We start from the raw sequence: 12,536 nt of genomic DNA on the forward strand, positions 1-12,536 counted from the left end.
ACACCCGCAGCCCTCCTCCTTTTTTTTTTTTTTTTTAAGATTTATTTATTCATTCATGAGAGACACAGAGAGGCAGAGACATAGGCAGAGGGAGAAGCAGGCTCCCTGCAGGGAGCCTGATGCGGGACTTGATCCCAGGACCCTGGGATCATGACCTGAGCCAAAGGCAGACGCTCAACCACTGAGCCACCCAGATACCCCACACCCTCCTTTTCAATGCGGTGAACAGTGTCCCTGCTGAGACTCCTGCAGGGTGTGCATGGATGGCCACAGCCCGTCACCAAGGAAACAATGACCTCCTCAAGGAGGAGTATAGAGGTTGTCCATTCAAGTTCCAACTGAAGCCATCATCGCCACGTGGAATATCACACAGGGAATGTTCCTTTGCCAACCTGAGAAGCCTTTGCTTATATTCCCATTAACCTTCTTCACTTTAAAAATAATTTGGCAGCATTTATCAAAACTTACTATTGAAAAAAAAAAAGCAATCAGCTAATCTCAAGTCCACTGCTTAAAATAATGCTGCATGCTCAGCCCTCCTGGGACCCTAATTTTCTCACTTGGAAAGTGAAACGGAATCCAGTGCTGATGGGAGTGTAAATTGCAACCAACTTCTGGAAAATTAACCTGACAATATCTATTAAAATGTAAAACATACACACCTCTGGTCCTACAATCCCACGCAGAGGAGACTTTCTACAGAATTAAAAGAACCCAGTGAGAAAGGATATGGGCGGGAGGATGTTTATCCAAGCATTATGGGTAGAGCCAAGAATAATAATAATAAAAATACAGAAACCAAACTGAAAGTCCATCAACAGCAATATGGCTGAATAAATGATGGTATGTTCATATTATAGTATCCAATAAGGATCTTTGTAAGAAGAATGAGTTGGGGGTTTTCATTAAGCACAGCAGAAAAGTTAGAGGAGGGGAAAAAATGACTCATCAAGGTTATGACTCATCAAAATTATGGCAGTAGAAGCAGATGGACAAGTTGCAACTGACTTGATGGACCAGCAGACCCAAATCGAAGGCCAAGGGTGGGCCAGGGAGGGCAGTGTGGGAAGTAAACCAAACCAGGGTCGGTTTGCATCACTGAGCCCTGGCAGACTCAGGAGCTGAAGGTACCAGATACCTCAGATGGTTGGTTTAAAAACAAGGGGATGGATCGTTCCTTAGAAGGACCATATAGACCCTCTCCAATCCCAGATTGTCTCTCTTACCCTCAAGCAAGCCAAGGGGGAAAGCTGGAGGAGGCTCGCTCTCCAGGGAAGCTGACTCAGGCAGGCTCAGTGGCCGAGGGGGAGACAGAAGCACTCCAGGAGGACAAGAGTCCTGTCCCTGTCCCACTCAGCTCCCAGATGCTGGCATCCGACCTCCATGTCCACCAAAGACCAGTGGATGTTTCTAGCAGCTTCATTCGTAACTGTCAAACCCAGAAAGCAACGAAGGTGTTCTTCAGTAGGCAAATGGAAAAACCAGCTGTGGTCCCTCCAGACAATATAACACTATTCAGTACTAACGAGAAACGAGCTATCAAGCCACAAAAAAGACATGGAGGAGGCTAAGTGAAGGAAGCCCATCTGGAAAGGCTATATACTGGGTGATTCCAACTAGAGGACTTTCTGGAAGAGGCAAAACTATGCAGGCAATAAAGAGGTCAGGGACTAAGGGGAGGGGGAGGGAAGGAGAAGAAGGGGAAGAGAACAATGAACAGGCGCAAGACGGGATTTTAAGGCAGCGAAACTATTCTATGTGATATTGTATCAGCAGACACATGTCATCACACATTTGTTAAAATCCACAAAATACAATAAGATTTAACCCTAATGTAAACTTTAGAGTCTAGCTAACCATCAATTGTAATAAATGTATCACACTAGTGTGAGACAATAGCTATTAAAATGTAAAACATACACACCTCTGATCCTACAATCCTATTAATAACAGGAGACACTGTCACCTGAAACTAATGTAACATTGTGTGTCACCTGTACTCAAACAAGATTTTTTTAAAAAATAGGGAAAACTGGAGGTGACGGTTTATAGAAGCTCTTTGTATTTTGCACTCGATTTTTCTGGAAACTGCTTAAACAAACAAATAAAATCTACTGATTTAAAAAAAAAACCCACAGTGAGTCATAACTACATATGCACTAAAATGGCTAAAATTAAAAATACTGACAGCACCAACTATTAATGCACAATCAGAATTCTCTTCATTACTAGAGGGAATGAAAATGGTGCAACCACTTTGGAAAACAAGCACACCACCTACCAAGTTACCCGGTGGTGCTCCTCCTCAAGATTTACCCCAGAGAAGTGAAAACACATCTACACAAAGACTTGAATGCAAATGTTTATTACGGCTTTAGTATAAGAGCCCCAAACTGGAAGGAACCCAAGTATTCACCAACAAGTGAATGAGTAAACACTGTGTGATATGTTTATACAGTGGAATACTAGCCAGCAGTAAAGAACAAATACAGTAGCATGAATGAAGCCCAATAACATTATGCTGAGGGGAAGAGACCAAACCAAAGGCGTACATGATGTATGATTTCATTTACATGAAGTTCTAGAACAGGCAAAATAATTTATAGCAGGGGCGCCTGGCTGGCTCTGTCGGTAAAGCCTGCGACTCTTAATCTCAGGCTCGTGAGTACAAGCCTCATGTTGAGCGTAGAGCCAACTTTATTTTTTTAAGGTTTATTTACTTATTTGAGAGAGAGCACAAGTGGGGAGGGGCAGAGAGAGAGAGAGAGAGAAGCAGATTCCCCATGGGGCAGGGAGCCCAATGCTGTGCTCGATCCCAGGACCCTGGGATCATGACCTTGATGAAGGCAGATGCTTAACCAACTGAGCTACCCAGGCTCCCCAAGAGCTTAGAGCCTACCCTAAAAAAAATGTATATAGTGAAAAAAATTAAAAATAGAAAAAAGAATCTTAGATCAGTGGTTGCCTGAGACAGAAGGTGAAGGGGATTAACAGGGAAGGGACACAGGGCATTTTCTTGAGGCTATGGAAATATTCTCTATATTGATCGGGCTGGTGATCGATTACCTGCATGTATACACTAGCCAAAAACTCATAGAACTGTGTGTTTTAAATGGATGTTTTTTATTGTATATAAATTAAACTCCAATAGAGGTCATTAAAATGAAAAACATAAACAAGGTAATTAGGGTAATTAGTAAATCCAAGGGAAACAAAATAAGTATAAGAAAGGAAATGTAATCCTAATACACTTTTATGATTTTGCTGTGAATATTATTTACATAGTCACATAATATAAGCGCTGATCTTTGACATAAGCACTGATCGTTTAAGACAAACGTGTGTGTGTGAGCATATCTTTTGTGTAGTTAGATAAAAAAGCTAAATCCTCTTGTTGGTATGACATCAACAGATGATGTTCTAAAACAGATGAATTGAGGAACCATAGTAGAAACATATTGTTTAGAAATTTGGAGGTAAATACCCAAAGAAAGAGTTTAAGGAGTTCACAGCGTGTCTCTTTGGGAAGAGAGAATCCAAGAGTAGGGAGGACTGGGGTAAGTGGCCACAATTATTCAGTTGACGTCTAGTGATACTATTGAATTTTAAAACAATATACAAGGGTCTTGCTTTGACAAAAGTAAAGTTAAATTTTAAAAGAATGTAGAGGCGCCTGGATGGCTCAGTGGTTGAACATCTGCCTTTGACTCAGGTCATGATCGCCGGGTCCTGGGATCGAGTCCCACATCAGGCTTCGAGTGAGGAGGCTGCTTCGCCCTCTGCCTATGTCTCTGACTCTCTCTCTCTGTGTCTCTTATGAATAAATAAATAAATCTTTAAAAAAATTTTTTAATTATATAAAGACCTAAAGAATATTCGTGACATACTGTTAAGTGCAGAAACATGATTTTGGTAAGAGTATAATATAGCTTTCACTTAAAAACAAAAACTAACGATAGAGGTAAAGGAATTTTTGAATATAAAGTAAAGAATGGTGAACAACAAAGTTACCATTAGCCACCTCAGAGGGGAGGAATTAAAGATTACAGAGGTGGTGTAATAGATTATTGACTTTTTCCACATACATTTCTGAGTCATTTATGTGTTAATAATAAGTGTATATTAGTTTTGCTATTAAAAACTCAAATAAATAAATAAATAAATAAATAAATAAATAAATTTAAAAAAAAAACTCAACAAAAGGGGATCCCTGGGTGGCTCAGTGGTTTGGCGCCTGCCTTCGGCCCAGGGCATGATCTTGGAGACCCGCGATCAAGTCCTGCGTTGGGCTCCCTGCATGGAGCCTGCTTCCCCCTCTGCCTGTGTCTCTGCCTCTCTCTCTCTCTCTCTCTGTCTCTCATGAATGAATAAATAAAATCTTAAAAAAAAAAACCCTCAACAACAGCAAAAATTGAGTAAAAACAATTAAGCTGGATGATCTCTAAGATTCCTACAGATCTAATATCATAAAAATATGGGACCCCTGCCTAAACTCTACCAAAAGTCCAGACTTACTAAAACATGAATTTTATCCCAGATATGCCCACATGTAATCTTGGCAAATTGTTTAAAACTTCAAGCAAAGACATCTATGGAGTCTACTATAATTTGACATACTGACTCCAAGCAATCAGAAATCTAGCCCTTCACAGATTTCCAGGAGGTGAGAGATAGCTGAAGCAGAGCATATGCCAGCATGCAGGGAGTGCCGGGGAAGGGAAGGATGGTTCTGGCAACCAGGGTCATGTGCCCATGTAGCATGGTTCCGGATACTTTGCCTGCTATGTCCTTTAATTCTTACAACAACCATAAAAAGAGTATGATGAAGAAATTAAGGCTTAGAGGGTTCCAGATAAATGGGAAGCATCTGTCACTCTGACCTTTCAGCAGAAATCACTACCAGCTGAATAGTCTTACCTGGACCAAGGCATTTGTTTTTCTAAATGAGAAGGGCCCTCCCTCCTGTATAAAAGGAAGGAAGGGGAAGGCTGAGGGGCTCAGTCAGTGAAGCAGCTGCCTTCAGCTCTGGCCATGATCTTAGGGTCCTGGAATCGAGCCCTGTATCAGGCTGCCTGATCAGTAGGGAGTCTGCTTCTCCCTCTCCCTCTGCTCCTTCCCCTGCTTGTGCTCTCATTCTCACTCTCTCTCTCTCAAATGAATAAATAAAATCTTTAAAAAATATAAAAGGGAGGGAAAAATTAAAAACTTTTGCTTCTTTAAAAAATCCTGCTTGGGGGGCAGCCCCGGTGGCTCAACAGTTTAGCGCCGCCTTCAGCCCAGGGCATGATCCTGGAGTCACGGGATCGAGTCCTGCGTTGGGCTTCCTGCATGGAGCCTGCTTCTCCCTCTGCCTGTGTCTCTGCCTCTCTCTCTCTCTCATGATAAATAAATAAAATCTTTAAAAAAAAATCCTGCTTGGGGATGGAAAGACAAGCTACAGAGTGGAGAAACTATTTGCAAACCACATATCCAACAAAGGATGACTCTACTCAGACTGTATACTATATACTTGGCCTATATAAAGAACTTTCAAAACTCAACACTAAAAAAGCAACCAATCCAAATAGAACCTGGGCACGAATCAACATTTCACCGGAGAAGGTAAACCGATGGCCCTGTTGGTCATTCGAGAAATACAAATTAAAACCACAAAAAGATGTCATTACATGCCTATCAGGATGGCTAAAATAAAAAATAGTGACAGCACCGGATCACTCATACTTTGCTGGTGGGAAAGTAAAAGGGTCCACCAACTCTGGGAAACAGTTTGGGCAATTTCTTAAAAAACCAAACATGCGACCACTATATAACCCAGCAACTGAACTTCTGGGCATTTATCCCAGAGAAATAAAAATTTATACTCACTCAAAAACCTGTACACAGAAGTTTATAGCAGTTTTATTTTTAATGGCTTAAAAAATGGAAACAAGCCAGATGTCCTTCAACTGGTGAGTAGTTACACAAACTGTGATCCACCCAATTCCATGTAATACTTCTCAGCAATAAAATGGAATGAACTACTGATACATAGTTCATGTATGACATACTGACATACTGAACATGTCACTGATACATGTGACAACCTAGAAGAACCTCCAGAGATGGCTGAGTGACAAAGACAATCCCAGGTTTACATCTGTATGTATAACATCATAACGTTAATTTACGGCATATAGGTACATGTTAAGTACATGTATAATTTCATGACATTATTTTTAAAAATAAAACTCTAGAAACAGAGAGCAGGGGTGCCTGGTGGCTCAAAGTCTGCCTCTGGCTCAGGTCATGATTTTCCCTGCTTGTGATCTCTCTCTGTGTCTGAAATAAATAAATGAAAGAAAAGAAGAAGAAAGGAAAGGAAAGGAAAGGAAAGGAAAGGAAAGGAAAGGAAAGGAAAGGAAAGGAAAGGAAAGGAAAGGAAAGGAAAGGAAAGGAAAGGAGAAAGGAGAAAGGAGAAAGGAGAAAGGAGAAAGGAGAGGAGAAAGGAGAGGAGAAAAGATAAAAGATAAAAGAGAAAGGAGAAAGGAGAAAGGAGAAAGGAGAAAGGAGAAAGGAGAAAGGAGAAAGGAGAAAGGAGAAAGGAAAGGAAAGAAAGGAAAGGAAAGGAAAGGAAAGGAAAGGAAAGGAAAGGAAAGGAAAGGAAAGGAAAGGAAAGGAAAGGAAGAGAGAGAGAGAGAGAGAAAGAAAGAAAGAAAGAAAGAAGGGAGGGAGGAAGAAAGAAAAGAAAGAAAGAAAGAAAGAAAGAAAGAAAGAAAGAAAGAAAGAAGAGAAAGAAAGAAAGAAGAAAGAAAGAAAGAAAGAAAGAAAGAAAGAAGAAAGAAAGAAAGAAAGAAAGAAAGAAAGAAAGAAAGAAAGAAAGAAAGAAAGAAAGAAAGAAAGAAAAGGAAAACAGAATACAGGTTGCTAGGAGTGAAGGAGGGGGTGGGAGCAGAGAGAACTGGGTGTGTTACAAAAGGACATCATGAGGGATGCTGGAACCTTCTGTATCTTGACTGTATCCTTGCCAATATCCTGGTTATGACACTGTACTTCAGTTTTGCAAGATGTTACCAATGGCAGAAACTGGGTAGAGGTTTATGGGATTGCTCTGTATTATTTCCTGCAATTGCATTTAATCTATAATCCTCTCAAATAAAATGTTGGGAGTTTTTAAGAAATCCAGCTCTGTGTAGATTTGGTCAATTATTCTATGCCTCTCTGTGCCTTAGTCTCCTCGGGAGTAAAACAGAGATAATAGTAATAACACCAACCTCATAAAATTATTGTGATATTGGAGAGTTTACTAGACATTAAATATTTAAACGGAGCTTAGCAGGTATTACTCAAAAAATACTAGCCACTCTTATTTCAAGCAGTAATTCAGAAGTATTTATTGAGCACCTGCTATAGGCCAAGACTCAGTAATTTCATTAAAAATCAGCATCTCAGGATGCCTGGTGGCTCAGTGGTTGAGCGTCTGCCTTCGGCTCAGGTCGTGATCCTCGGGTCCTGGGATTGAGTCCCATATCGGGCTCCCCGCAGGGAGCCTGCTTCTCCCTCTGCTTAGGTCTCTGCCTCGCTCTGTATCTCTCATAAATAAATAAATAAAATATTTTTAAAAAATAAAAATAAGCATCTCATTTTGGGATAAGCAAGAGACCTGGATTCAGGACCCCAGCACTACCACCATTCTTGCTGTGCATCCTTGGACAACTAACTTAACCACTCTGAACTGCTTTCTCTTAAACAGCAAAAAGGAGTGAATAATACACACACATCCCATAAGGCTAGGAGGACTGAAATGATGCATATAAATGCCTGCCACGTAGCAAATCGTCAATAAATGGTAACTAACTGTAAGGCGCCGGGGTGGCTCAGTCAGTTGAACATCTAACTCTTGATCTCAGCTCAGGTCTTGATCTCAGGGTTGTGAGTTCAAGCCCTGTGTTAGGCTCCACCTTGGGCATGAAGCTTACTAAAAAAAAAGAAGGATAACTATTATGATTACTTATGTATTCTCTTTATTGTTACCTTCTTCCCACTTGAGTTTTAAGCTTCTTGAGAACATAGTCCTCTGCTTTTTTCTCAGGAATCCGTCTTGACACCAAGGATAATGTAATAAACACATAAAGGACTCCACAAATACGTACTAAAAAAATAGAATAATCTGGCAATCCCTAACGAAATCATGTATGCCTTCTGATTATAAGGCCTGAGAAAATTCCCCTATAAGCCTAAGACGGGGCTTGCACAAGGGCGTGCATTATGATACTCTTCATGGAGGCAGGAAAGCCTGGCAACCCACATATCTATCTCTGGGGAGATGGAGAGTAGAATGGATGGAGCAAAAGCAGCTAAAATCAACAGACTGGAGGGAAATATAGTTGTAAGGCCAGATGTTAAAAACAGTGTGAATTAAAAATAGTAAGCCACAGAATGGAGTTTATTTAAGAACAGCACTCATGAAAATAAAAACACAAACTCGGCACGCCCGGCTGGCTCAGGCGGAAGAGCGTGCGACTTTTGATCTTGGGGTCGTGAGTTTGAGCCCCATGTTGAGTGCTGAGATGACTAAAAAATGAATATAAAATAAACTTAAAAAGATAAAACAATAAAAACACAAATTCGCCCCCCCACACACACACACATACACCACAAAATGACAAATTTGAGGAGGATGCTCATGTCTTCAGGAGATATATGGAATCCATTGTGGTGGATGCCAGGTGACAGGAAAGACAGAGGTCAAAGATGATAAAGATTTAAAAAAAAAAAAAAAAAGCAAAAAATCCCGAAGAGCCTGGAATCCACTGCTGCTGACAAACTAGACTGGATGACATACTCCAATCATATACTTGAATCCAAAACAAATATGAATTCATACAAAATAAATAATTACGTAAATGGTGACAGTGGGACCCCAGACCTTGTGGGAGAGGGGCAGGAGCTAAAGAGACAACTGTGAATTGTCATTTCAAAAAAATATAAACTTCTCTATTCCAATTATGGATGTTATGCAACAAAATCAATGCTTTGAAAAACGCCTATTGCTTCTTCTTCTCTTTGGAAAAGTCACTGGGAGGAATTTCAAGAATGTCGCTGGTGGAAACAGCATTGCAGCGCCCTGGTATGAGCTTCTCATTTCTGTCTCTCCTGAACATTCAATATTTTTATCGCTAGTGAATCAGAGACACACAACCCAGAGGAGTGAAAATAATGCGGCAAGAATCTCAGCATCTGGAAAAGCTGAAGAACGGTGTGTGCGCCACTCGCGGTCCTTTGCGTTTGGTCCCCAAGGTCAGAATCCAGATGCATGTGGAACAGAAAATTACTTTTTTCCTTGAAGTTTAATGAACAGCTCTCTCACGAGCAGGAAATACAAATCACCATGCCCTGGGCCACCTCCTTTTCTGGCCCTACCTGCCTACCACACACACGGTGGCTCCTTCTCCCACTCCAAGGAAAGGCTGATCCGGATTCATATATTGGGGTGGAAAGAGGTTAGGGTGACTGGCAGTCCCTAATGTATATGTGATGTGAAGAGCGGGATTTCTGGAATGTGGGATTCTGAATGTTTTTCATCTTTCTGCTTAGACACTTTTCCTAATTTATCTTCCATGAGCACACATTGCTTTGGTCGCTGTGGGAGAAAAAAAAAATTTCAAAATGGAATAATAGCACCAGTTAATCAATTAGAAGGCTTAAAAATCATGTTTCCTTTGGTGCACTGGTAACTGTATTGCAAAGCATAAATGCATTTTCAACGATTGATTATTCTGAAACCCACTGGCCCTGTGTGTCCTTGAGGGAAAAAACCTACCACTCACCTTGCTTATGAGATGATCGTGGTGTGTTGGATTACCATAAGATGTCTTGAGCTCCTGTGACTGGACATGGCCAAACGCTGAGAAAGCAATCCCACAGCTAAATCTCCTGCTACCACTTCTTCCTACCTTACCCCCAAAACACACAGTCAATTTACTTTAAAAATACCATGAAGTGGGTGTCATATGACTTAGCAGCTAAGAATGTGAACTCAGGAGGCATATTTGCCTGGGTCCCCCACACTGGCTCCTCTACTTCCTCACTGTCAAGCTTCAGTCTTGACAAAAAAGACAAAGATATTTGCTCTGTCTTTTAGGTTTTTCTGTGACGGGTGGGTAAAAACAATACCTATGTGAGGGGCTCGTATGAGAATTAAAGGAGCTAATGCATAGAAAAGATGTAGAATAGTCCAGAGAACCAGAAGCATCACTAAATGTTAACTTCTGTAATTACTTGTCAAGATGATTAAGTTCTGTTATTCATTCAATTTTAAAACATCATATAACAAATACAGTATCTGTTTGCCCATAATCCTACTTCGCCAACATGGAAACTAATTTCTTTGTATTTCCTTATCAATTTTAACTATACATTAAAGACACACACACACATACATACACACACACACACACACACACACACACACACACACACACATTCATTTCCTCAGTTCCATTTCCAAAGAGGGGCAAAGAACTGAAACAATTCTCTTTTAGAAACTATACTTGATGGAATTACTCAAATATATTTCCATATTTAGATTGAAATGGAATCTAAGAACCCCATCAAGAGTCAAAAGCAGGGAGTTGAGCTTCTTCTATCAATGGCTCTCAGTGACCTGAGGACATCTTGCCTGGTCCCATTTGGCCTCCTCCCTCGCACCCTCCAGTCACAGGCTCCTGGCTCACCCCCAAATACCCCTCCACGCTCTTGGGCTTCCTATAGGCCACTCTTTCTCCATCCTCCCTCTCAGCTGCTTCTACCAACCCTTAAAACTCACCTTAAAAAAAAAAAAAACTCACCTCAAATGCTGCTTCCCCTGGGGATCCCCAGATTTGGGTGCCCATGGCATGGATGATTAGTTGGGAATGTGTTTCCCTTACCACACTGTGTTGTAATTATTAGGGCACGTGGCTTTAAGATTGGAGACTTTCTGCTGGTCAGCAGTTTCTAACACATGGTGGTCTGGCTGGAACTCAAAGAATCAGAGGACGTGAGACACAGCCATCTTTCTGTATTTTTAACAGCCTGTAGCCCTGCAACACTTCTCTGTTGGTTTCTGCATGGTGAATGGGCTGTACGGGGCAGGAGGAGCATGCTAGTAGGTAACTAGTTAACTTCGGGAAGGCTGGATGGAGGCTCCAGTGGTTTATCACAGACTTCCCTACGCAGGCTCAGTTCAAACACAGTCTAAAGTCAGCCAGAAAGGCAAAAATTATGTACATGGTAATCAAAATTTCCCTTAGAAATTCCTTCCATTGCCCAGAAAGTATGGTGCACACATTTTTAAACATTTAGCCCAATACCCTACTACATATTTAGAGCTTAGTAATATATAAAAACTCTAGATATTGTGTAGTAGAGAGCACTCACTATGTGCAAAAAATAACTTTACAGTATTTTTTTAAAGATTTTATTTGTTTGAGACAGAAAGGATGAGTAGGGGCTAGGGGCACCAAGGGAGAGGGAGAAGCAGACACCCCACTGACCTGCTGAGCAGGGAGCCCAACGTGGGGACTCGATCCCAAGACCCTGAGGACTGTAACTTGAGCCAAAGGCAGACGCTTAACTGACTGAGCCACCCAGGCACCCCACTTTACAGTATTTTTAATCACATGAAAGAGAGATGCAGCTGATGGAATTTGCTCGAATTAAATGTATATGTAATGTAAATCCACAGTTCAATTTTTTTTCATCACTGATCTGAGAGCAACAGCAACAGTTTGGGCATAACAACAATGACATTTACCGAACACTTGCTACCTGCCTTGCTCTGGGCTAAGTGCCTACAAGTTATTAATTCAATTTTCACAACCCAGTGAACTAATAAGCACTATTATGATGCCACTTTACAGATGAGGGAGCTGAGACATAGAGAGGCCAAGTCACAGCTCAAGGTGACAGGGCTACCAAGTGGTCTGAGGACAAAGCAGTCCAGCCACCTAACCATGCCCTACCCTGACTGCCCCCCTTAGCAGCTGTACATTGGCAAAGACTGTATGTGTGGTGGTGGTGGTGGGGAGATCCCGTGGATTTCAGTCGAAAACAAACTCAAGCAAGGCAAAAATGTGATGTGGCTGTGCCCAAAAGTGTGATTCTTGGACCACGTCAACACTTGCTCCAGAAACGGCCAGGAGAGGTCCCATTGTACGTTTGTTAGAAAGATCGGCTCGCATCTGAGGTACTGGGAGCCAACTCCTGTGATATTTCTAAACCAAAAGCTTTAAGAGACAGGCAGGGGTGTGGAATAATATATTTGATGGGGGAATGAAGGGACGAAGGGAGTGGGGGCGAAAGATGGGAGAGAAACCAAAGGAGGGCAGAAGAACCCAGAGTTCCAGCACAGATTCTGGACTCAGCCTCTGCGCTTACTGGGCGAGTCACATTTTCCTTTTACCTGTTGGTCTTCTTCCCTGCAAAATAGGAATATTATGGCTTACCTTGAAAAATCCTTACAAAGATTAAATGAGCTGGTACATTAAGTCCTACGTGGAGTACTTGACCCATAGTTA

General features: G+C 41.4%; 1 protein-coding gene and 1 long non-coding RNA gene across 3 annotated transcripts in view; both read right to left on the reverse strand.

Annotated features, from left to right (window-relative positions):
• The window catches only part of CAMK1D (calcium/calmodulin dependent protein kinase ID), a 432,276-nt gene that overhangs the window by 210,848 nt on the left and 208,892 nt on the right, over nt 1–12,536 (reverse strand). The gene's annotated exons all lie outside the window — the stretch shown is intronic.
• On the reverse strand, nt 8,490–11,203 carry LOC140632904 (uncharacterized). Its single transcript, XR_012030549.1, has 3 exons — nt 10,827–11,203; nt 9,807–9,928; nt 8,490–9,619 (listed from the first exon to the last, which is right to left on the reverse strand). It is a non-coding gene; the product is annotated as an uncharacterized lncRNA (long non-coding RNA).

This window comes from Canis lupus, chromosome 5 (genome assembly GCF_048164855.1).
Source record: "Canis lupus baileyi chromosome 5, mCanLup2.hap1, whole genome shotgun sequence".
In the NCBI taxonomy this organism is placed as follows: Eukaryota; Metazoa; Chordata; class Mammalia; order Carnivora; family Canidae; genus Canis; species Canis lupus.